This window comes from Procambarus clarkii, chromosome 72 (assembly GCF_040958095.1).
Source record: "Procambarus clarkii isolate CNS0578487 chromosome 72, FALCON_Pclarkii_2.0, whole genome shotgun sequence".
In the NCBI taxonomy this organism is placed as follows: Eukaryota; Metazoa; Arthropoda; class Malacostraca; order Decapoda; family Cambaridae; genus Procambarus; species Procambarus clarkii.
Genome location: NC_091221.1, coordinates 15711201 through 15734750, shown reverse-complemented (window position 1 = coordinate 15734750; position 23550 = coordinate 15711201). Strand labels below are relative to the sequence as shown.

At 39.8% G+C, this 23550-nt stretch overlaps 2 long non-coding RNA genes across 3 annotated transcripts; one reads left to right on the top strand and one right to left on the bottom strand.

Moving 5' to 3' along the window:
* Window positions 1-3023: 3023 nt before the first annotated feature.
* On the top strand, window positions 3024-19625 carry LOC138356398 (uncharacterized). 2 transcript variants are annotated; one of them, XR_011224462.1, is made up of 4 exons: window positions 3024-3275; window positions 9945-10107; window positions 14025-14188; window positions 18054-19625. It is a non-coding gene; the product is annotated as an uncharacterized lncRNA (long non-coding RNA). The 2 variants fall into 2 exon arrangements; XR_011224463.1 differs by having other exon boundaries at window positions 3031-3275; window positions 14033-14188.
* On the bottom strand, window positions 18623-22049 carry LOC138356399 (uncharacterized). The gene is made up of 4 exons (XR_011224464.1): window positions 21794-22049; window positions 20499-20719; window positions 19292-19345; window positions 18623-18750 (listed from the first exon to the last, which is right to left on the bottom strand). It is a non-coding gene; the product is annotated as an uncharacterized lncRNA (long non-coding RNA).
* Between the last annotated feature and the right edge of the window lie 1501 nt (window positions 22050-23550).

Genomic DNA, 23550 nt, shown 5'->3' with positions numbered 1-23550 from the left:
CTTCTTCTTAAATTACATCATTATGGAGTCAGAGGACACTCCCTACAATACCTCGAGTCCTACCTTACTGACAGGCTCCAATATGTTTCTGTGAATAATACAATTTCTCCCACCCTACCCATCAACATTGGTGTTCCTCAGGGCAGCATACTTGGCCCTCTCCTCTTTCTCATCTACATTAATGACCTTCCAAATGCCTCCCAACACCTCAAACCAATTCTATTTGCTGACGACACAACCTTCATTTACTCCAGTCCTGACCCTCTTGCTCTAAATGCCACAGTAAATACTGAGCTAAATAAAGTCCATCTTTGGCTAACTGCCAACAAACTCACCCTTAACATTGACAAAACCTTCTATATTCTGTTTGGCAATAAATCCTCTAGTCTTATAAATCTCAAAATAAACAATACCCAAATTTGTAACAAATTAGATGGCAAATTCCTTGGCATTCTCATTGACCACAAGCTGAATTTCCAGGGACACATTCTAAATATATCAAAAAAAGTTTCAAAAACTGTGGGCATTCTTTCTAAGATCAGATATTATGTACCACGCCCTGCTCTGGTGACTCTCTATTACTCCCTTATCTATCCTTATCTCAACTATGGTATTTGTGCTTGGGGTTCTACTACCCAAAATCACTTACGTCCTCTAATTACCCAACACAAAGCCGCTATTAGAACAATATCCAACTCTGGCCCCAGACATCACTCGGTACCCCTACTCAAATCTCTTAATATGTTAGATATTAAGTCACTGCACATTCTCTCATGTGTATTATACATATATAAAACGCTAAACTATAATGCCAATCCTGATCTTAAAAGCTTCATAGAAGGTTGTAACAGAACCCATGAGCACCACACCAGAAATAAATACAGTTTTGATATTCCTAGAGTACGTCTTAATCAAACTAGAAATGCTCTGCAAATCAAGGGGCCCAGAATGTGGAATGACCTTCCCAACCATGTTAAAGACTGTACCTCTCTCAACCAGTTTAAGATAAAAACTAAACACTACCTAATAAATTCCCTGTAATCTACCTCACTCCTCTATTGTCAACCCATGTCTGTTATTTTCTTTTTTTTTCTTTTTTTTTAATCAACACTGTTTGTCAACCTATTGTATTTGTGCTGCTTTTTCAGTCATGTTCCCCCTTTTTTTTTATCTTTATTTGTATTTGTTCTCAACATCTTTTATTCTTTATGCCCAATTAGTATTAAGTTCTAGATATTAATGTTTTTCTTGCCCGAAACGCATTGCGTAATAGTGGCTTTAGGCATTGTATGTACTAGCTCTATCTATATATCAATCCATTAATGTAACATCACTTGTATGTATATACCTTACCTGAATAAACATCTGAATCTGAATCTGATATAATAAGAGTGTCAGACCACGGAGGAAGAATTGTAACAGGAATTTCCTTTAGTACTTTCTTATATTAATACAGATTCAGATTCAGATTCAGATGTTTATTCAGGTAAGGTATATACATACAAGTGATGTTACATTAATGGATTGATATATAGATAGAGCTAGTACATACAATGCCTAAAGCCACTATTACGCAATGCGTTTCGGGCAAGAAAAACATTAATATCTAGAACTTAATACTAATTGAGCATAAAGAATAAAAGGTGTTGAGAACAAATACAAATAAAGATAAAAAAAAAAAAAAGGGGAACATGACTGAAAAAGCAGCACAAATACAATAGGTTGACAAACAGTGTTGATTAAAAAAAGAAAATAACAGATATGGGTTGACAATAGAGGAGTGAGGTAGATTACAGGGAATTTATTAGGTAGTGTTTAGTTTTTATCTTAAACTGGTTGAGAGAGGTACAGTCTTTAACATGGTTGGGAAGGTCATTCCACATTCTGGGCCCCTTGATTTGCAGAGCATTTCTAGTTTGATTAAGACGTACTCTAGGAATATCAAAACTGTATTTATTTCTGGTGTGGTGCTCATGGGTTCTGTTACAACCTTCTATGAAGCTTTTAAGATCAGGATTGGCATTATAGTTTAGCGTTTTATATATGTATAATACACATGAGAGAATGTGCAGTGACTTAATATCTAACATATTAAGAGATTTGAGTAGGGGTATCGAGTGATGTCTGGGGCCAGAGTTGGATATTGTTCTAATAGCGGCTTTGTGTTGGGTAATAAGAGGACGTAAGTGATTTTGGGTAGTAGAACCCCAAGCACAAATACCATAGTTGAGATAAGGATAGATAAGGGAGTAATAGAGAGTCACCAGGGCAGGGCGTGGTACATAATATCTGATCTTAGAAAGAATGCCCACAGTTTTTGAAACTTTTTTTGATATATTTAGAATGTGTCCCTGGAAATTCAGCTTGTGGTCAATGAGAATGCCAAGGAATTTGCCATCTAATTTGTTACAAATTTGGGTATTGTTTATTTTGAGATTTATAAGACTAGAGGATTTATTGCCAAACAGAATATAGAAGGTTTTGTCAATGTTAAGGGTGAGTTTGTTGGCAGTTAGCCAAAGATGGACTTTATTTAGCTCAGTATTTACTGTGGCATTTAGAGCAAGAGGGTCAGGACTGGAGTAAATGAAGGTTGTGTCGTCAGCAAATAGAATTGGTTTGAGGTGTTGGGAGGCATTTGGAAGGTCATTAATGTAGATGAGAAAGAGGAGAGGGCCAAGTATGCTGCCCTGAGGAACACCAATGTTGATGGGTAGGGTGGGAGAAATTGTATTATTCACAGAAACATATTGGAGCCTGTCAGTAAGGTAGGACTCGAGGTATTGTAGGGAGTGTCCTCTGACTCCATAATGATGTAATTTAAGAAGAAGGTTATGGTGGTTGACAGTATCAAAAGCTTTACGCAGGTCCACAAATAACCCAACAGGGAACTCCTTTTTATCAAGAGCTGTATGAATCGAGTTAAGCATACTAATAAGTGCATCGTTAGTGCTTTTTTTGGGTCTGAAGCCATATTGAACCATTCCATTCCGAACCATTCCTTCTGAAGATGTATTAATATACGAAAGTACTTAGAGCATTCTATTGTGGTTTTAATATTGAACAATTATACATATACGAAACAGACAAATCTGGTGTCCGAAATAGTAAAAATATTAGTGTGCGATGTGATCAATGTAAGGGGGATATTTGGTGTGCCTCGTATCCCCTACAACAACAAGAAGTTCGAGAGCGATGAGGCCGCCACCTACTAGCTTCAGGATGTCGTCGAATCTAAATCAACAATATACTACCGCCGCTACTTTCTCGGAAACGTAAGTACCTGCCGCTTTACTTCTCTCACCCTGCCTAGCCTGGCCTGGCCTGACCTGGCCTAGCCAGACCTGACCAGACCTGACCTGGCCTAGCCTTACCTAGCCTAGTCTGACCTGGCCTAGTCTGACCTGACCTGGCCTAGCCTTACCCAACACTAATCACCACACGTGACAGCCCAAACGAATCGCAAATAAGTACACGTAACAAGTCATATGCCCGGACACTCTTTCACCTTGGGGACTGAGTGGTAACTATTGTATAGAAGAGCCGGCTCCCTGAGAGTGGTAAGAGGGCGTGATAAGAGGCTAACGTGTGGTCTTGAAGGAAGTCGATAAAGCAGGCAATTTTCAAAAGGGCAGCATAACGAGCAGACAGGAATGGACAGACAGTCGGTTATCCCATAATAGCTCTGCCTTTCCTTTCAAAAGGTTTTAACTTTAGTTAAAAAAAAAAAATAATATTGTCATCTTTATTATTGTCTTTTTTTTCTTTTTACTCCCATGTTCCATAGTACACTGGCTTTGCCTGTGTCCTCTAGTATTAACTTTATTATCTAGTGTTCCTGAGTGTATCTCTAATTAAACTACCTCAGTTTGTTTTAGTGTAACTTTAGTATTCAACTATAGTGTACTTATAATAGTATAGTAAGCAAGCTTTTCATCTTATAGATTTCATAATTGCTTTTTTACTTTTTTGGTCATCTATTGTTATTAATTATTCTAGTTAATTTTTTACATTCCTAGTTCCCATTAAGTTTGTTTTTTTCTTTTTACTTAAAATTACCATTAAGTTTATATTACTTTAGAATTTTTATTCTACTTTTTCTTTGTTTTCTATTTTGTAATTTGCCATTCTTGCCTTGTTTTCCTGCAAACAGCCTTTTTATGCAGACAAGTATAGACCCAGAACTAAACCTCTTATCCACTATCTATGACAATCATCACTTCAGTGATCAAAATTGCAGATATTTTACAGCACATGATGTAAACAATGTATTAACAGATAATCACAATATCTCTGTAATCAACTTGAACGTTAGATCCCTAGGTAAACACTTCGATGATGTTAGTGCCTTGATTGAAACTATTGACAACTAATTCTCTTTTATTATACTTACTGAAACGTAGTTGAAAGAGGATACTACTCAACTCTTTAACATGCCTAACTACTCGGCAATTCACAACTGTTGTCAAATGCAGAGAGGTGGTGGTACTGCTCTTTACTACCACCAAGAACTAACATGCTTAAAAATAATTAGAACTGGAGACTGCTGTGGGGAGTATATCTTCGCCAGTTTCAGAGTCAAGGGTGCCGAGTCTGTCCTGTCTGTGGGTGCAGTCTATAGAATTCCTAACACTGATGTGTCAGAATTCAACTCAAACCTTAGAAATCTAATACTAGATAACAGACTGAACAAAAACCATCTAATTATCGCAGGGGACTTTAATATTGACCTCTGCGAGCCTGAACACCCTACTGCTGTTAGCTTCCTCAACTGTATGAATTCCTGCTTCCTCATACCCTTAATCACTAGACCAACTAGAATCACTGATAGTACTGCTACGACTCTAGATCACATCTGGACCAACATAACCTCTCCACTTACTTCAGGTATAATCACCGATAGCACTACAGACCATTACCCCACATTTCTCTTAACTAACATTAGCAAACCACCTCTAGAGACAATTAAGGGAGTTAAGCTTTAGGCTGCACAATGAAACTGCTATAAACAATTTTATAACTGCTGCTGATAATGTCAACTGGGAGTCCGAGTTAGGTAACATAGGGGACATCAACCTAGCAGTGCAATCTTTTCTACAAACAACTCTTAGCCTTTATAACACCCACTGTCCTATGCTTACAAAACAAGTCACAAGCAAAAGGCTTAACAATCCTTGGCTTACAAAGGGAATACTTAAATCCATTAACAAAAAACACGACCTTGAGAAGAAGTATAGGCTAGGAACAGTCTCCAAAGAATTCTCAAAGAATTACTCATTATTGCTATCTAAAATAATTAGACGAGCCAAAACTAAATACTATGAAGATAAATTTACCCAAATAAAGAGCAACATTAAAAAAACTTGGAGCACAATTTCACAAATATTGGGATCAAACAAAATTTTAAATAACAAACCAACACTCCTTTCCAATAACGTTGGTCAGCTTTCAGCCTCTTATTCTGCTATTGAGTTCAATGGGTTCTTCTCTTCCATTGGGTCATCCCTTGCAAATGATATTCCATCTTCCTGTACTGATGTTAAGGACTATCTTACAGGTAACTATCCACAGTCTCTGTACCTAAAGCCTACTAGTTCCACTGATGTCAATGAGATAATCCTTTCCCTTAAAACCAAGTCTAGTGCCCTCGAGGAGATACCAACTTTAATTTACAAAAAAGCCTCCAGATCTTTAGCCCCTGCTATTGCATTGCTCTTCAACAAGTCACTTGAACTCCAAACCTTTCCTGACATTCTAAAAAAAGCAAGAGTAACCCCTGTCCACAAATGTGGTGATCTCACAGATGTTAACAACTACAGACCTATATCAATCCTGCCTAACTTGTCAAAAATATTCAAAAAACTAATCTACAAGCAGCTTTACTCATTTCTAGCCAAACACAATATACTTAGCTCTTGTCAATATGGCTTCAGACCCAAAAAAAGCACTAACGATGCACTTATTAGTATTATTAACTTAATTCACGCAGCTCTTGATAAAAAGGAGTTTCCTGTTGGGTTATTTGTGGACCTGCGTAAGGCTTTTGACACTGTGACACTTTGTCAACCACCAAAACCTTCTTCTTAAATTACATCATTATGGAGTCAGAGGACACTCCCTGCAATACCTCAAATCTTATCTTACTGACAGGCTCTAGTATGTTTCTGTGAATAATACAATTTCTCCCACCCTACCCATCAACATTGGTGTTCCTCAGGACAGCATACTTGGCCCTCTCCTCTTTCTCATCTACATTAATGACCTTCCAAATGCCTCCCAACACCTCAAACAAATTCTATTTGCTGACGACACAACCTTCATTTACTCCAGTCCTGACCCCCTTGCTCTAAATGCCACAGTAAATACTGAGCTAGAGAAAGTCCATCTTTGGCTAACTGCCAACAAACTCACCCTTAACATTGACAAAACGTTTTATATTCTGTTTGGCAATAAATCCTCTAATCAGATAAATCTCAAAATAAACAATACCCAAATTTGTAACAAATTAGATGGCAAATTCCTTGGCGTTCTCATCGATCACAAGCTGAATTTCCAGGGACACATTCTAAATATATCAAAAAAAGTTTCAAAAACTGTTGGCATTCTTTCTAAGATCAGATATTATGTACCCCGCCCTGCCCTGGTTACTCTCTATTACTCCCTCATCTATCCATACCTCAACTATGGTATTTGTGCTTGGGGTTCTACTACCCAAAATCATTTACGTCCTCTAATTACCCAACACAAAGCTGCTATTAGGACAGTATCCAACTCTGGCCCCAGACATCACTCGGTACCCTTACTCAAATCTCTGAATATGTTAGATATTAAGTCACTGCATATTCTCTCTTGTGTATTATACATATATAAAACGCTGAACTGTAATGCCAATCCTGACCTCAAAAGCTTCATTGAAGGTTGTAACAGAACCCATGAGCACCACACCAGAAATAAATACAGTTTTGATATTCCTAGAGTACGACTTAATCAAACTAGAAATGCTCTACAAATCAAGGGACCCAGAATGTGGAATGACCTTCCCAACCATGTTAAAGACTGTACCTCTCTCAACCAGTTTAAGATAAAAACTAAACACTACCTAATAAATTCCCTGTAACCTACCTCACTCCTCTATTGTCAACCCATGTCTTATTTTTTTTTTCTTTTAATCAACACTGTTTGTCAACCTATTGTATTTGTGCTGCTTTTTCAGTCATGTTCCCCTTTTTTTTTTTTTTTTATCTTTATTTGTATTTGTTCTCAACACTTTTTATTCTTTATGCTCAATTAGTATTAAGTTCTAGATATTAATGTTTTTCTTGCCCGAAACGCATTGCGTAATAGTGGCTTTAGGCATTGTATGTACTAGCTCTATCTATATATCAATCCATTAATGTAACATCACTTGTATGTATGTACCTTACCTGAATAAACATATTTATTTATCATTTATTTATTTATAATGTGTAATACGCCCCGCACAGCATGGGTGGAGTGGGGGGGGGGGTTGTAGTAGGGCACAGTATGGTGATGGTGCGGGTGAAGTACACACCCACTGAATTCCTGCCATCAATAATTGTTTTCATAACCATTAGAACAATGGCATCCCTCCAGCCACCATCCTTCCACTGACCCCCTCCTCTGGTCCTCCACCTCAGACAATAACCCCACACACCCCCTCTCCCTTCCAGACATCAGCATGTCAAAATCAGTACCATAATGTGTTTAAACTATTTAAACTAAGTCATTGTGTATCTCAAGGTATCTTAATTCATTTGAAAGTGTACATGTGCATTCGTTCATATACTCGCCTAATTGTGCTTGCTGGGGTTGAGCTCTGGCTCTTTAGTTCCACCTCTCAACCGTCAATCAACAGGTGTACAGGTTTCTGAGCCTATTGGGCTCTATCATATCTACACTTGAACTTGTGTATGGAGTCAGCCTCCACCACATCACTTACTAATGCATTCCATTAGATATAATCATATATGATTACACATAATCATAATCATTCTATACACATAATCATATATGTGTACGTCAACGTATACATACATGCGTATATATACCTCATATTAAAATACTGATAAACGAATGACCATGAACAAATTAATTTATAATTGTAGCATTATATATAATTTTAATAGACTAATTACGTGTTTATACATTTGAATGGTCCAGACAGGTGGCCAGCCTTGGACATATACACTTCTGGTAGGCACAATGACCTCATGTTAGACCCTTGATAGATTATGTGAGAGAGAGAGAGAGCTGGGGCAGGGAGGTGCGTGCCCCAGGGAGATAATCCATGCCCATGCCCCGCCTCGAAGTCAGTTCTCGAGTCACACCAAGAATAACAATCGAGCAAGTTGTCCTGACCAGGATGTGGCATATTAGGGAGGGTTGAGGAATAGGAAGCCTGTCTGGTAGGGCTCTTGGCAAGCAGCTCTCCCTCAGTCTACCTATCTATATGGAAGAAATGTATCTAGGCCCTCCTCCCCCCTGCCTATTCTCTCTACCCCCCACCTTTCTTTCTTCATTTCCTCCCTCCTTCCCTCCCCCTCACTGGTGAGAGAGTAGGAGTGTGAGAGTGGTTAGAGAACTCGTAGTTCTCACGCTCGTGAAATTGTCTGCGACCCTGGAGGAGTAGAGCGGAGGGGGGGTGAAAGTAGGTGACGATGGAGGAGTAGAGGGGAGCATTATATGCAGTGAACGTAGGTGTCTATGGAAGAGTACATCATAGAGGAGGGTGAAAGGAAGGTGACGATGGAGGAGGAGAAAGGAGGGGGGTGTGAAGGTAGGTGATGATGGAGGAGTAGAGGGGAGGAAGGGGGCAAAGGTAGGTGTCTATGGAAGTGTACATCATAGAGGGGGGTGAAGGTAGGTGGCGATGGAGTAGAGCAAAAGGGGTGGGGGTTGAAAGTAATCCTGAGTTTAATTTTTTAGTTATATATAGTGACACCTCGACTTACGAATGAATATTTATGAACTTTTCGGGTTACGAGCCTAATTTCTTCGAAAAATTTGAATCGGGTTACAAACTTTGCCTCGGGAAAGGAGTTTGTTGATATACGTATGGGCTGACCTAGCGCGTGGTGACATGGTGATCGCGCCTCAGTTTACCAGTGTCTCCTGCCTAGTAAGTATTGCGCCTGAATTCTTTGTAAAGCATTTCATTTGTTTTGGGATTTTTGGCTATTTGAACATAAAATTTGTTATGATATATCTTGCCATGAGTCCCAAGAAAGCCAGTGGTAAGGTTCAAGCCAAAAAAACACATGTGAGAATGACCATAGAGGAAAAACAAGAGAGCATTCATAAACATCAAAATGGTGCACAGGTTGTTGAACTAGCTAGGCAGTACAACAAATCTATGTCAACAATATGCACTATACTTGCTAAGAAAAAGGACATTATGAGCATTAAAGTGGCAAAAGGCATATCAACAATCCCGAAACAAAGAACACAAACACTTGAGGATGTTAAAATTTTTTTATTAATTTGGATACACAATAAGGAGTTAGCAGGTGATAGCATTTCAGAGGCCATCATTTGTGAGAAACCAAGGCATTTGCATGAAGACCTTTTAAAGAAAACCCCTGGAACGAGGGGGAAAAAGATGAATCAAGTTTGAAAATGTGAAAAGTTTGTGTGACAATAGAGCCTCGTAGAAAACTTTTGCTGTGGTCATTACCTGGTGGAATGCACCCAGGATGGAGTATTAGGGCTATACATCTTTTAAATCATAAAAGTAATAAACATTTCCCATCAACCTTACAAACAATATTAACCTATTTTCATGTATTTCCCCCATGTGCATTTTAACAAAGTTGCTAAATTGCCTTTATCATTCTGTAAAATTTCAATTACAGTACTGTATGTATAATTTTGTTAGTATAAATGGACTGAATATTCTGAAATTGCTATTAATTTTACAATTTCAGATTCAAAGGTGGCCTGGACACCCAATTTGGTCAGACAGGTGAAGAGAGCATTTAGGATATTTCGAAGAGATGAAGATGGTCGCAATTGTGTTCGAAGAGGCAAACGCCCCCCTTTGCTCCTGACATTATGTTCAACCATTGACCTCTGCACACCTAACACAAGGTAGGTTGAAAACTCCTCCTTTATGTCATTGGTACATTAGCCAGAAACTATGGGCTCATGTAGGAATATCCCTTAAAAAAAAAAAAAGTGGCCCCCAACAATGCATCCTCCAAGTCTGGAGGATGAGCAGGAGCATTGTCGAGAAGCAGGACCTTGAGTGTCAAACTTTTCTCTTGCAGATATTTTTTGATGGCAGGGCAAACCACTCTATATCACAGTTTTTCTGCACGTTATATATTTTTTAAAACTCTTGGATTTTCGGAATGATACACGAGCAAGGGTTTAATTTTCAAATCGCCACACAGCACAAGAGTTAGCCTATCCTGACACAAGTTAGCCCAAGTTAGCTTGTGTCCGGGCAGTGACGTCTCCTCTTGGGTAATGTATGTCCTCTTCGGCAATTTTTTCCAGAATAGCTATGTCTCCTCACAATTAAACACTTGTTGTGGAATATATCCATCAATACAGCACAGTGTACAGTACAACCTCGATTCAACGTACCCCGATTCAACAAATCTCCGGCTAGTTCGCACACTTTTCAGGCCGAATTTACTCACCCGGTTCGACGAACAATGGTTCGCCGAAGCGAGGGATGTTCGGATTTGCTTACGATGTCCAGACAGAGTTCACAGACTGGTGGAAAACTTTCCCATTCTATAACAGATAACAATTAATAATTCTCTCATATGACAAGTTGGATCACACAAGTGGACCACACAAATGGACCACACATGTGGACCACAAGTGGTCCACAAGCTTACGATTTTGGGACAGAGTTCACAGAGTGGTGGAAAACTTTCTCATTCTATCACAGATTACAATTAATAATTCCTTCATAAGAAGTTGGATCACACAAGTGAACCATATGAACCAAACACCAGCCAAAATGGTCCACACAAACACCAGCCAGTGATCCACACAAGTGAACAACTGAGTTTCCATGATTTTCGTTCACTGATTTGGGTCACACGTATCTTTGTACATTAATTTAAAGGATGAAGCGTGATTACCTAGCTACATGTGGTAAAATCTCCTTATAGACATTTTCTGTGATGAAACAAGATGAGTGAGGGTGGACAGATAAGAGAATACTATACTGTAAACCTCACTTTACAGTGAGGTTTCACTCACTTTCGTCTGTGTGTCGTCATAGTTCAGTGACCCATGACTTTTGAAAGTTTCATATTAATAAATAATTTCTAAAACCAGTGTTTTAATAGCTTTTTATTATCCTAATTAAACTAAACTAAATAAAACCAAAAATATGCTGTAACATGATAGACATCTGCTCTTTGAGAAATTACTGTATGTTATTGGAACAACTCTAGCGTGAGTGGACGGGTCTAATCCCTGTACACACACCATGCGTTTCTCGTTTCAATTCGTCGCCACAGTTCAGTGACTACGGCTTCGAAATAATAAAATTAATAAATCATTTAATCAATGGTCATTTAACAGATGATGAGATTATACAAAATGTTACTGGCACTGTTGACGACGACGGAAGGGAAGATGAGGATGAGAATGATAGCAGTTTACAATCTGCTTCGTGTGCTGATGCATTGTTCTATGTTGAAAAACTCCTTGATATTGTTTCACAAACTGACAATCCAGAGCTACCAGGCTTTTATGAACACCTAAGGACGATGAAAGATATTTGTCTCAAGGACATGACACAAAGAAGGAAACAAATGAAAATGAGTCAATATTTTTCACGAACTAGCAGCAAATCAACCAGCACAGCCGTACCCAGCACCAGCACAGCCGTTCCCAGCACCAGCACAGCCGTACCCAGCACCAGCACAGCCGTACCCAGCACCAGCACAGCCGTACCCAGCACCAGCACAGCCGTACCCAGCACCAGCACAGCCGTTCCCAGCACCAGCACAGCCGTACCCAGCACCAGCACAGCCGTACCCAGCACCAGCACAGCCGTACCCAGCACCAGCACAGCCGTACCCAGCACCAGCACAGCCGTACCCAGCACCAGCACAGCCGTTCCCAGCACCAGCACAGCCGTACCCAGCACCAGCACAGCCGTTCCCAGCACCAGCACAGCCGTACCCAGCACCAGCACAGCCGTACCCAGCACCAGCACAGCCGTACCCAGCACCAGCACAGCCGTACCCAGCACCAGCACAGCCGTACCCAGCACCAGCACAGCCGTACCCAGCACCAGCACAGCCGTTCCCAGCACCAGCACAGCCGTACCCAGCACCAGCACAGCCGTACCCAGCACCAGCACAGCCGTACCCAGCACAGCCGTACCCAGCACCAGCACAGCTGTACCCAGCACCAGCACAGCCGTACCCAGCACCAGCACAGCCGTACCCAGCACCAGCACAGCCGTACCCAGCACCAGCACAGCTGTACCCAGCACCAGCACAAAAGCAGCTGAAGCCAACACAGCAGCAGCGAGCACCAGCAAAGCTGATGCAAACATCTAAAAACATCGTGTGTGAAGTGAACAATTAGAATAAGTGTTAAATTTAAGTGTGTACATAGTGTTAAAATTAAAGTTGCAATAATTCTAATGTACAATAGTTTTCAAGAACTGTATTGTAGTACTCAACATACAGCAAAACCACTTTTAATAATACAGTGCTAACGGCTTAATGCACTGCAGTACCTATTTACTGTAGAGCATTCACAACTTCACAAAACTTCAAGATGGACATAACTCTAACAATAAGGTAAATACATGAATTACAGTATTTTTAGTATAGTTAAATATAGGTACAGTAAGTAATATGATACAATGCATTTTTATTGTGTAAAAGAAAAAAAAAAGACACTGACGCAAACGCCTCTTGAAGGTCACCTCTTGCAACGAATCCAACGCTCCAACGAACTGGGGGTGGTCCCATATAGTACGTTGAATCGAGGTTGTACTGTATCTACAAAATTTTATTTTTTTACTTATATATAGTGTCACCTCGGCTTACGAATGAATATTTATGAACTTTTCAGGTTACGAGCCTAATTTCTTCGAAAAATTTGAATCGGGTTACAAACTTTGCCTCGGGAAATGAGTTTGTTGATATGCGTATGGGCTGACCTAGCGCGTGGTGGCATGGTGATCGCACCTCAGTTTACCAGTGTCTCCTGCCTAGTAACTATCGCGCCTGAATTCTTTATAAAGCATTACATTTGTTTTGGGATTTTTGGCTATTTGAACATAAAATTTGTTATTATATATCTTGCCATGAGTCCCAAGAAAGCCAGTGGTAAGGTTCAAGCCAAGAAAACACATGTGAGAATGACCATAGAGGAAAAACAAGAGAGCATTCATAAACGTCAAAACGGTGCACAGGTTGTTGAACTAGCTAGGCAGTACAACAAATCTATGTCAACAATATGCACTATACTTGCTAAGAAAAAGGACATTATGAGCATTAAAGTGGCAAAAGGCATATCAACAATCCCGAAACAAAGAACACAAACACTTGAGGATGTTGAAAAGTTTTTATTAATTTGGATACACAACAAAGAGTTAGCAGGTGATAGCATTTCAGAGGCCATCATTTGTGAGAAACCAAGGCATTTGCATGAAGACCTTTTAAAGAAAACCCCTGGAATGAGGGGGAAAAAGATGAATCAAGTTTGAAAATGTGAAAAGTTTGTGTGACAATAGAGCCTCGTAGAAAACTTTTGCTGTGGTCATTACCTGGTGGAATGCACCCAGGATGGAGTATTAGGGCTATACATCTTTTAAATCATAAAAGTAATAAACATTTCCCATCAACCTTACAAACCATATTAACCTATTTTCATGTATTTCCCCCATGTGCATTTTAACAAAGTTACTAAATTGCCTTTATCATTCTGTAAAATTTCAATTACAGTATACTGTATATAATTTTGTTAGTATAAATGGACTGAATATTCTGAAATCACTATTAATTTTACAATTTCAGATTCAAAGGTGGTCTGGACACCCAATTTGGTCAGACAGGTGAAGAGAGCATTTAGGATAGTTCGAAGAGATGAAGATGGTCACAATTGTGTTTGAAGAGGCAAACGCCCCCCTTTGCTTCTGACATTATGTTCAGCCTATTGACCCCTGCACACCTAACACAAGGTAGGTTGAAAACTCCTCCTTCATGTCATTGGTTCATTAGCCAGAAACTTAGGGCCCATGCAGGAATATCCCTAAAAAAAAAAAAAGTGGCCCCAACAATGCATCCTCCAAGTCTGGAGGATGAGCAGGAGCATTGTCGAGAAGCAGGCCCTTTAGTGTCAAACTTTTCTCTTGCAGATATTTTTTGATGGCAGGGCAAACCACTCTATATCACAGTTTTTCTGCACGTTATATATTTTTTAAAACTCTTGGATTTTCGGAATGATACACGAGCAAGGGTTTAATTTTCAAATCGCCACACAGCACAAGAGTTAGCCTATCCTGACACAAGTTAGCCCAAGTTAGCTTGTGTCCGGGCAGTAACATCTCCTCTTGGGTAATGTATGTCCTTGAAGTAGAGGGGGGTAGAAATAGCCTAAGCTACTCTATCCCTTTGAGATGTATTTATTGCTTATCTCAATAAACATACTTGAACTTGAACTTGAACCAAGGTGATCCTAGAGCACTAAGGGAGAGATTGCCTCTCCAGGGAGGCAGCGCTCTTTATATAGTCCGGCGGTGATGACTCATCCAGTGTCAACACGAGGTGGACATCTGGTCAACTAGCAAACTGCTCGTTGTGGCTGGCGGTGCCTTTGTGTTGAGCTGTACCACTGTCAGTTGAAGGCGGCTAACTGCTTGTTTGTGGGGACAAACTGCCAGTTAGCAGTGGCGCCCGGCTTACCTCTGAGTCGTACCAGGCCGTGCCAGGCCCTGGGGGGCATGGAGAGGTGGCAGGACTGATGACTCTTCTGGGCTGGTGTAGATGTATACTTCCAGTGCAGAGGCATTGAAGGTGAAGGGAAAAGGCAGTTCCACTGCTATGCAGGGGATTCACGTGACACTTGTGAAGCCACAGAAAGTCTGGAGGCCCTACTGAAGCCAGTCCAAGTATTAAATAAAACCCCTGAAGTACGCCGGTGAAGGGTGAAGCAAGACCGTATGCCCCAACTTCAAGCACACACAGAAAATCACGTTTTGGTCCCGCCTCTCAACTGTGTATTTGAAGTTGGGGCGTATGGTGTTGAACTGCTTCAGCCTTCACCCGAGTGCTTGTAGGTCTTACGTAAGACGTTGACTCAAGGAGGGGCCTCAAAACTTGCTGTGATTTATGGGGAAATTCGGTTGTAAGACTTTTACAAAGTCAGTAATATACTGTGGTAGAGTATGCAGCTGCCAGTGCCTTGGGCAAGGGTTTACGTCGCCTCACAGCTCCAGTGGATTTTCTGCTTGGTGTATATCAGGTTGTGATTTTGTGTGTGTACCGTATTGTTATGATCGCCGTCTGGTAAGTCCTTTCTGGCCTCAAGAGTCATTTTTACCCACCTAGAAAGATTGCAGATGGCCAAAGCAGTTATTTAAGTTAAGGGACAAGTCTTAAACAGAATTTTGCATAATATTTGACTGTAAAGGGGTAAATTGAGGTAGATTGAAAAACTATTCTTCTACTCCTTCTACTCTTCGCCATCTTGATGCTTTGCACCATACTGGGTTGCGTCTCGGCTCTGGTGGCTTTCGTTCGACTCCCGCCCTTAGTTTGTATGTTGACACTGGCTTTCTCTCTCTTCAGGACTGCCGTGATCGCTACTGTCTTCGCTATCTTGCGCGGTCCTTCCAACATCCTTCCTCTCGCCTCTTGTGCATTGACTTTTCCTCCTCCTGTGGTTCCTGTTCCTCTTCATTGTCTCCCACTTTCTGTCCAGTTATCTCGCTTACAGGATTCTCTTTCTGTTCATATTTCTAATGTTTCTCCTCGTATTGTTCCTTCATTACCTCCGTGGAGAGTCCCCCTTCCCAAGTTTTGTACGTCCTTGACTTGTATTACTAAAGCCTTTACCCCTCCTACAATTCTGAAAAGCCTCTTCCTTGAGCACTTTTCTTCGCACTCCCACTCTATTTCCATCTTCCCTGATGGGTCTAAGTCTGCGGATGGTGTGGGCTACTCTGTTGTTTTTCCTGACCGTACTTACATGTGTCGCCTCCCTTCGGAGGCTAGCGTCTTTACGGCAGAACTTTATGCTATTCTCTATGCTCTTCGTCTCTTGCTTTCTCATTCTCTTTCCTCCTTTGTGGTTGTAGTTGATTCTCGTAGTGCCCTCTTGGCTCTAGGGTCCTTTAATCCTGTCCATCCGGTGGTCATTGAGATTCAACATTGGCTGTTTCTTATTTCTAGTAAATTTAAATCAGTAGAGTTTTGGTGGGTTCCCAGCCATATTGGTGTTTCAATGAGTGTGCGGATGCTGCCGCTAAGGAAGCTATCCGTTCTTGTCCCATCTCCCGTAAAGGTATTCCTTATTCCGACTTTTATCCTGTTATTCATTCTTCCCCGTTGGCAGGGTTGTTGGTCCTCTGTGGTTGGTAACAAGCTGTGTACTCTCAAACTTAGTGTCCCCCCGTGGCCTTCCTCCTACCACCGTAACCGGCGGTGGGACACTGCTTTGGCACGGCTGTGGGTTGGTCATACCCGCTTAACCCACGGTCACTTAATGGAGCGCCGCCCTGCTCCTTATTGTCCGAATTGCGTTGTCCCTCTTACAGTTGTGCATATCCTTGTTGAATGTCCTGACTTCCAGGATGAGCGTGTGTCTTGCTTTCCGACCATCCCTCGCAGTCACTTGTCCCTCGATAGAATTCTTGGTGATATTTAGCGCCCTCTGATTATTTCGCACTTTGATGGTGCTACATGGCCTTCCCGGTTTGGGGCCTTCTTTTGGTAATTACCTTACCTTCATTGTTGTTTCATTTTAATGTGGTAGTTGTGATATGGATTGTTCTGGCTCACGTGCAAGGTCTTGGATTTTTGTCTGTTTTATATTAAGAAATTGCCAGTCTTGTTACTATTTGTAGAGTTAGAGATCTGCATTAAGGCCTCAATATTATTCTTTATTTTTTTTATAACATGTTATCAGCAATTTTTGTGGTTGGTAATATTTAGATTGTCAGTGATGTATATGACAAGGGTTAAGACCCCTTGTGGTATGACAGCATTTTTCCCAGTCATTTCTTTAACAAATGAAAGGGTCTTCATAACCATTCTTTTGTCCTTTCTACCATGTACCTGTTTGTTGCTTCTTGGTACTTTGGCTATTAAAACAATGGCCTTTGGTAATGTTGCAATTACCATTTCTAAAAAAATGAGCAGGTTCATTAGGCAGGGTTTGTTTTTAGCAAACAAAGTTTTACAAAAAAAAATTCCATTCCTTCAGGACCTTGCAGATGTTAGGTCAAACTAATTGACAGTAATGTTTTGCCCTTTCAAACAATGGTTTTAATCTAGGTAAAATATTTCAGAATATCTGAAGTTTGGCAGACAAATCATTTAAGAGCTTTGATTAAATTTAAGTTACCAGAATTTGTGAAAACCATGTTGTATAGATGCTTAGTGTCACTTTCCTAATGTTTTGTAAATTTAAATGATCTTTAGTTAATTTAATCATAATTTGTACAAAGCTTAGGAGTTGCATAGCTTTAAATTTACTTTAAAATATGGAAACTAAAATATTGACTCAAGTTTCTTCCACTTTAATATTTCAGACTAATTTGCAATATTTGTTAGTTTATGTAAATTGAATAGGTAGTCCACTTTTACATCTCTATGCATTTTGCATGCACCTATGTAACAAGTTACAAATAGGTGTAAATTTTACCAAGTATTTATTTTCAAAGTAAAAAAATTTAAGATGTTTAAACATTGCATCAATAGTAGTAAACAATTTCCAGCATAATTTCAGGATAAGGTATATAAAGTAGTTTCATTAAAATTGTTTTATTAAATAAGTTTTACATATAGTACTTATAATACATCTAATATTTATTACTGTTTCAGGTTGTGGGACAGATGCTCCTAGATGAACAGAAGATCCAAAAGGCCAAGACAACTCCAGGGACAAGCGCCTGTGAAAGAAAAAAACATTAAACAGGGACACTACTTTTATTATCACCAATGCACAATAAGCACAAAAAATCCTAACAGCCTATCTTTTAAGAGGCTCAGCAAGGCCTATCCCTTCCTCTGATTTTAGTGCAGAGCTTGTTCCCTGAATGGGTGCATTACATCCACCACTTTAGTGCCATCAACACATTGTACATATGCTTTACAGAAAGCACTGTACAATGCATGCCAGGCACTAAAGTTTTAGATGCATCCACCCATTCAGCAAACAAGCCCTGTGAGAATTAACAATGTAACCATTGTTAAGGGTCCCTAAACCTATGCAAATCTAGTCCATCTATTAGATGGGTAGTAGAGCAAAGCTCTGAAAAAGCCAAGCCAGGGACATCTGCAGGACTGCCTGGTCCCCTTTTATGAAATGGGGTAGGATCAGTACAAACTGCATCATCCCTGTGGGTTGTAACAGTAGGACACGGTTACACACCTATAAATAGACTAGATAAGAGAATTAAGATTAGGTCATTGATATAGCTAAATCATCAAATTCAAACTCTCCCACTTTTGTAGATTTCCTTTTGCAGAGTAATGGAGCCTCACTCCAAGCCAGTCCATGCATCATAATCACCTTCACCTGAAAAATATTTCAACAAATTAATTTCAGATTTAAAGCCAATCTTGCTTTACTTTACAAATTCAAATGGAAAAAATTTCTTTAAGGAATTTACCTTTCAGAATTTACATTCTGGAAAACTATATAAATTTAAAACCAAGCTAAACTAAACATTGATTATTTTTTTTACTTTCAAGGGAAAAATACCATCACTTAGAACAAAACTTTTCCTGTCATTAACTTTGACTCATGATTACACTTAAGTGTTATACATTTATAGATTAAAGCTTATTTAAAAAACATTTAATGTTAACTAAACAAGATTTATATTTCATTAAAATTATTAATAAAACACCCTCAACTATGCTGTTTAAGATCTAATGCCCCACATTACAATTTTCACAATTTCAACATACCATTCTATTCAATACATTCCTGAAAGGACTAAACTTGCAGATATGGTACCCACTAGCCTAAGCCTAGACTTCCATACCCTAATATTTAATAGGTTTTTAGCAATTAACCTGTACCCTCTAATTCCAATGTACACAACACTACTTACTGTAGATCTGCAAGTATTTTCCTGCAGCTCTTTGTTGCCAGCACCTTCCACAACCTGTCATGTGACCAGTAAATATTACTAAAAAGTTATTTGCATAGCAATGTTATTGTGTTCATACCTGTACCACCAGTTTAACAGTTGCCGTTTTAAATGGCACACTAAGTATCTTGTTGTCCCATCTTTACTACAAACAAAGCTATAGTCATTTCAAGTCAACATCCTATACAAATTTTATTTTCCAACAACTTTAGTCATGAACATTTTTCTGGAACATTGCAAACAAACTAATTTAACAACCATGTATAACATTTGAATAAAAGCAATACAAAATTTATATATACAAATTATTATTCTTTTGCAACCACTGCTTACTACTAGGGGCACAAATTTATTCTGTTGAATTATGTACCAAGCTTTTTAGTCTGAAAATTCATAATTAACCCAACTATACTACCAAGACAATGTGATTTACTAAATTTAGTAATATTTTTACACTAGCAACTATACAAGGCCATATTTTCTCTAGTTATCACCACACTTCTGCAGGTGTAAGGTTCTATCTCCCCCATCTGCAGCACTTATGACCACACTTGGTCTTTATTATAAATTTCTTTATGAACCTGATACAGTACTGTTAATGGATTACATGTTGTGGGAACAATTTAGCTACAGTTCTGCCAAAGGAATGATTAACACACCATGCAAGCCAACTAATATTAAAGTTAGAAGAATGGGTGGTGTGATGGTTATGTTATGGTTGAGTAACATGGTACAAGAGGGCAAGTAGTTGCCGAGCAAGTATGCCAATTTCAATTTCTAGCAAACTGGCAGATACAGCAGAAGTGCACACTTTCTCCATGGATTCTAATGTCACTAAAGTTCCTACTATTGAGTTACTGGCCACCATTCACTAATGACTAGGGGAAGTTAGCTCAGAGCATCTTTGATGTGCTTTGATGGCAACGAAAATGTTGCCCCCCCCCCCCCCCCTTCAAAAGTTAAGCTTGTCTACAGCATTTCTTTTTTAATTAACTATGTAAGGGGGAGATTCTGAATAGCAAGTGCCAATAGGCACTGCCACTGGCTTATGGCAAAAGATTCTTTAGCAATAGAACTATAAGCCACACTTTCTCCCCCCCCCCCCTTCCTCCCAACTGTTCAGTGTCAAAAGGGAGGGGGGGGGGTGTCCATTTACTGTACCACTTACATTTTAGTGTGGGCTTCATCCACTATTCTGATGTTAGCTGGAACATTTGTGCCAGCTGCTGGTTTGAAAGGGAGCCATACCATGTGCCAATTCAGGAAGCTTTCCACGTTCCTCACTGCATGTCAGCTCAGGACCTCACTACCATGTTGGGAGGCAGTTGAAGACTAACCAATCAACATCCCAGGCTGGAGAGCAGTGCCAGCTCGGGGAGAATTTACCACCTGCAAAAAATTTAATACTCTTAACAATCTACACCATCTATCTCATCTTTACCTAGCCCCCAAACCTTACATTTGTCAGCATTAAACTGCATCTGGTAGTCTTAACCATTTCAAACCTATATAGGGCATCGGTATTTTTTATTTGCCAATTCTGCAACTATTGCAGTCTAAACCATAATCTTGCGAATAACCGAGGTCCAAGGAGAGCTTTTAGGCACTACTTACAATTCTCCCAACTTAACCCCATTTATACTAATTTCCTTTGGTATAGCCATGACCTAATCAACTTCAGTCAGCATTCCCAATGATCCGAGCCCCTATCAATTTTGCGCCACTATCAAAATCTCTGCTGAAGTCAAGAAGGTACACAAAATCACAAACCTTATCACCATTTCCTCAACTATGAAACCTAATCCATGAACATTTAGTAATAAAACTATGCGATTCATGTATCTAAGTCATGTTTCTCAAAAAGAGTAGAGAAATGGCACTTGTAATGTTAGATTCTAGTAACTTTCCTCACAATAGACTAAGCTAATTGGTCACTAACTTAAGCGTTAAAGTTAACTCAAACTTTTCCTTTAAAACTTGCTATATTAGGAACTTTCCACGACCGGCCTTTACCCGACATAATTAAATAGGGTAAAAACGGTATATTAAATGCAGTAAAACTACGGTAAATTCAATATGATAAACTTGCATTCTTTAAGCATGGGCTGCATAGTAAGTTTACTAAACTATATGTTAACCACCCTGGCAAACCACTTCGTTCTATTCAATTTCTTTATTTAATCACTTTGTCCGGCTAGAATTTTTAGATTAGATTAAAGGAACACCCTCCCTGGTAACGGCTGAACTAGTTAACCAAATACAAATATTTAGGTAAAATACTTTCATAAAACCCGTCTACTTCCCCCACCAGTAGACTTGTTCAGCTAAAGGCATAATGTAATGTTCCACTTTAGTAAATAAAGACTTAAAAAAACACTACCCCATCTGTGTAGTTACCGGTTACCTGACATTCTACGCTTAAAATAACCCATCTATTCCCCATAATTGTTCGATATAACTTACCTCTCACCCGCTGGTCGAGTACACAGCAGTATATATCCTCCTCCATCACTCACCGCGTGGATACTATTTCACTCTGGCCGCAAATTGCCTCAAATCACCTACGTTGTCCATAAACATATATAGAAGAGCAACTGACCGTAACACCCGATAGCGATCATCACATAACGTGGGAACATTAGTAGTACTGCTGTCATAACATAGATGGCGCCAGGACAAACGGTAATTCCTATGGACTCGCCTATAGTTATGCGTAGGGAATTGAGCTTCAGCTGTTTGGTCCCGCCCCTCAGCTGTATTCACCTAGTTGTACTCACCTAATTTGTGCTTGCAGGGGTTGAGCTTTGGTTCTTTGGTCCCGACTCTCAACCGTCAATCAACAGGTGTACACGTTCCTGAGCCTATTGGGCTCTATCACATCTACATTTGAAATTGTGTATGGAGTCAGCCTCCACCACATCACTGCTTAATACATTCCATTTGTTAACTACTCTGACACTGAAAAAATTCTTTCTAATATCTCTGTGGCTCATTTGGGTACTAAGTTCCCCTTGTTCGTGTTCCACCCGTGTTAAAGAGCTGTCTTTGTAACTATCAAAATGCATATATCTTTGCTTTCACTTCAGTTATATTTATGACAAGGGATTTAAAATTTGCCTATATTTCTGCTTCTCTGATGACATTAAAAACTTTCGTTTATTACAGTATCTACATAAAATTAACATTTATCTTCATTAGGTTGTAGTTCTCATCAATAGGGAGAGCGTCGGTAAAAATAAAAAAAATTGTTTAAATATATGGCCCACTGCCTTTTGACGAAAGGCGGTGGAGTTTCTGACGGGGGAAGGAAGAGACAATTGCGCATCGCGTCCCGCAGGCGCGGTGCGGCCAGCCTGGGTGGCATAAAAGGCGCGGGAAGTCAGGTCCCGCTCTCACTCCCTCTCCCGACCAGGTCCAAGATTCATCTTGGCCGCTTGCAAAGGGGGGGAGGGTGGGGTTTTGCGAGGGCAGCGGCGAGGGCGGGCGGAGTGAGGCAGAGCCCCATTGTGCGCCCGTATTTATACGGCCCCAAACTGCCCGCGCAACGCCGCGGGACGCGCTGCGCAATTGTTTCTTTCTCCCCCGCCAGAAAAATCCCCGCTTGTGAAGCAGTGACCATTTTCTGACCAGGGGGAGAAAGATACTGGCAGTATGGGGCGTTAAAGTTTATTGAGGATTAAATTCTGCAGAACATGTAAATATATAAAGTTCAAATATAAAGTAAGTAATTATATAAAGTCTATATTAAACACGGTTTATATTATAGACTTATAACAAAGTTGATATTATATTAAACTTAATATTGAACATGTAAATATATAAAGTAAATATATAACGTTTATATCAAAATATATAAAGTAAATATATAAAGTAAGAATTAACAGTAACAATTCCAAGTCCGAGGACTAGATTTAACTTAAAAGGTACACCCGTAGTAAGTATGAGACCTTAGCCTATAGTGACATGGAAACTAATTCTGCAGAAACCTAAAGGTTAACTGGTACTAGAATTAAGGCCGAGTGCAAATGTGTAGTAATTATATAACACTAGGATATAACAGGCAGGACACAAAGAAATAACTAATAAGTGAGAGACCACATAACACGTAATGTACCCGGCCAAGAGGCCGTAAAAGACCTAATGGATAAGGAGAAGGGGGTGTGACTACAAGTAGGGCTTACTAGCACCTAGACTGGGCAAAGTATTAGTGCCCGACCGGC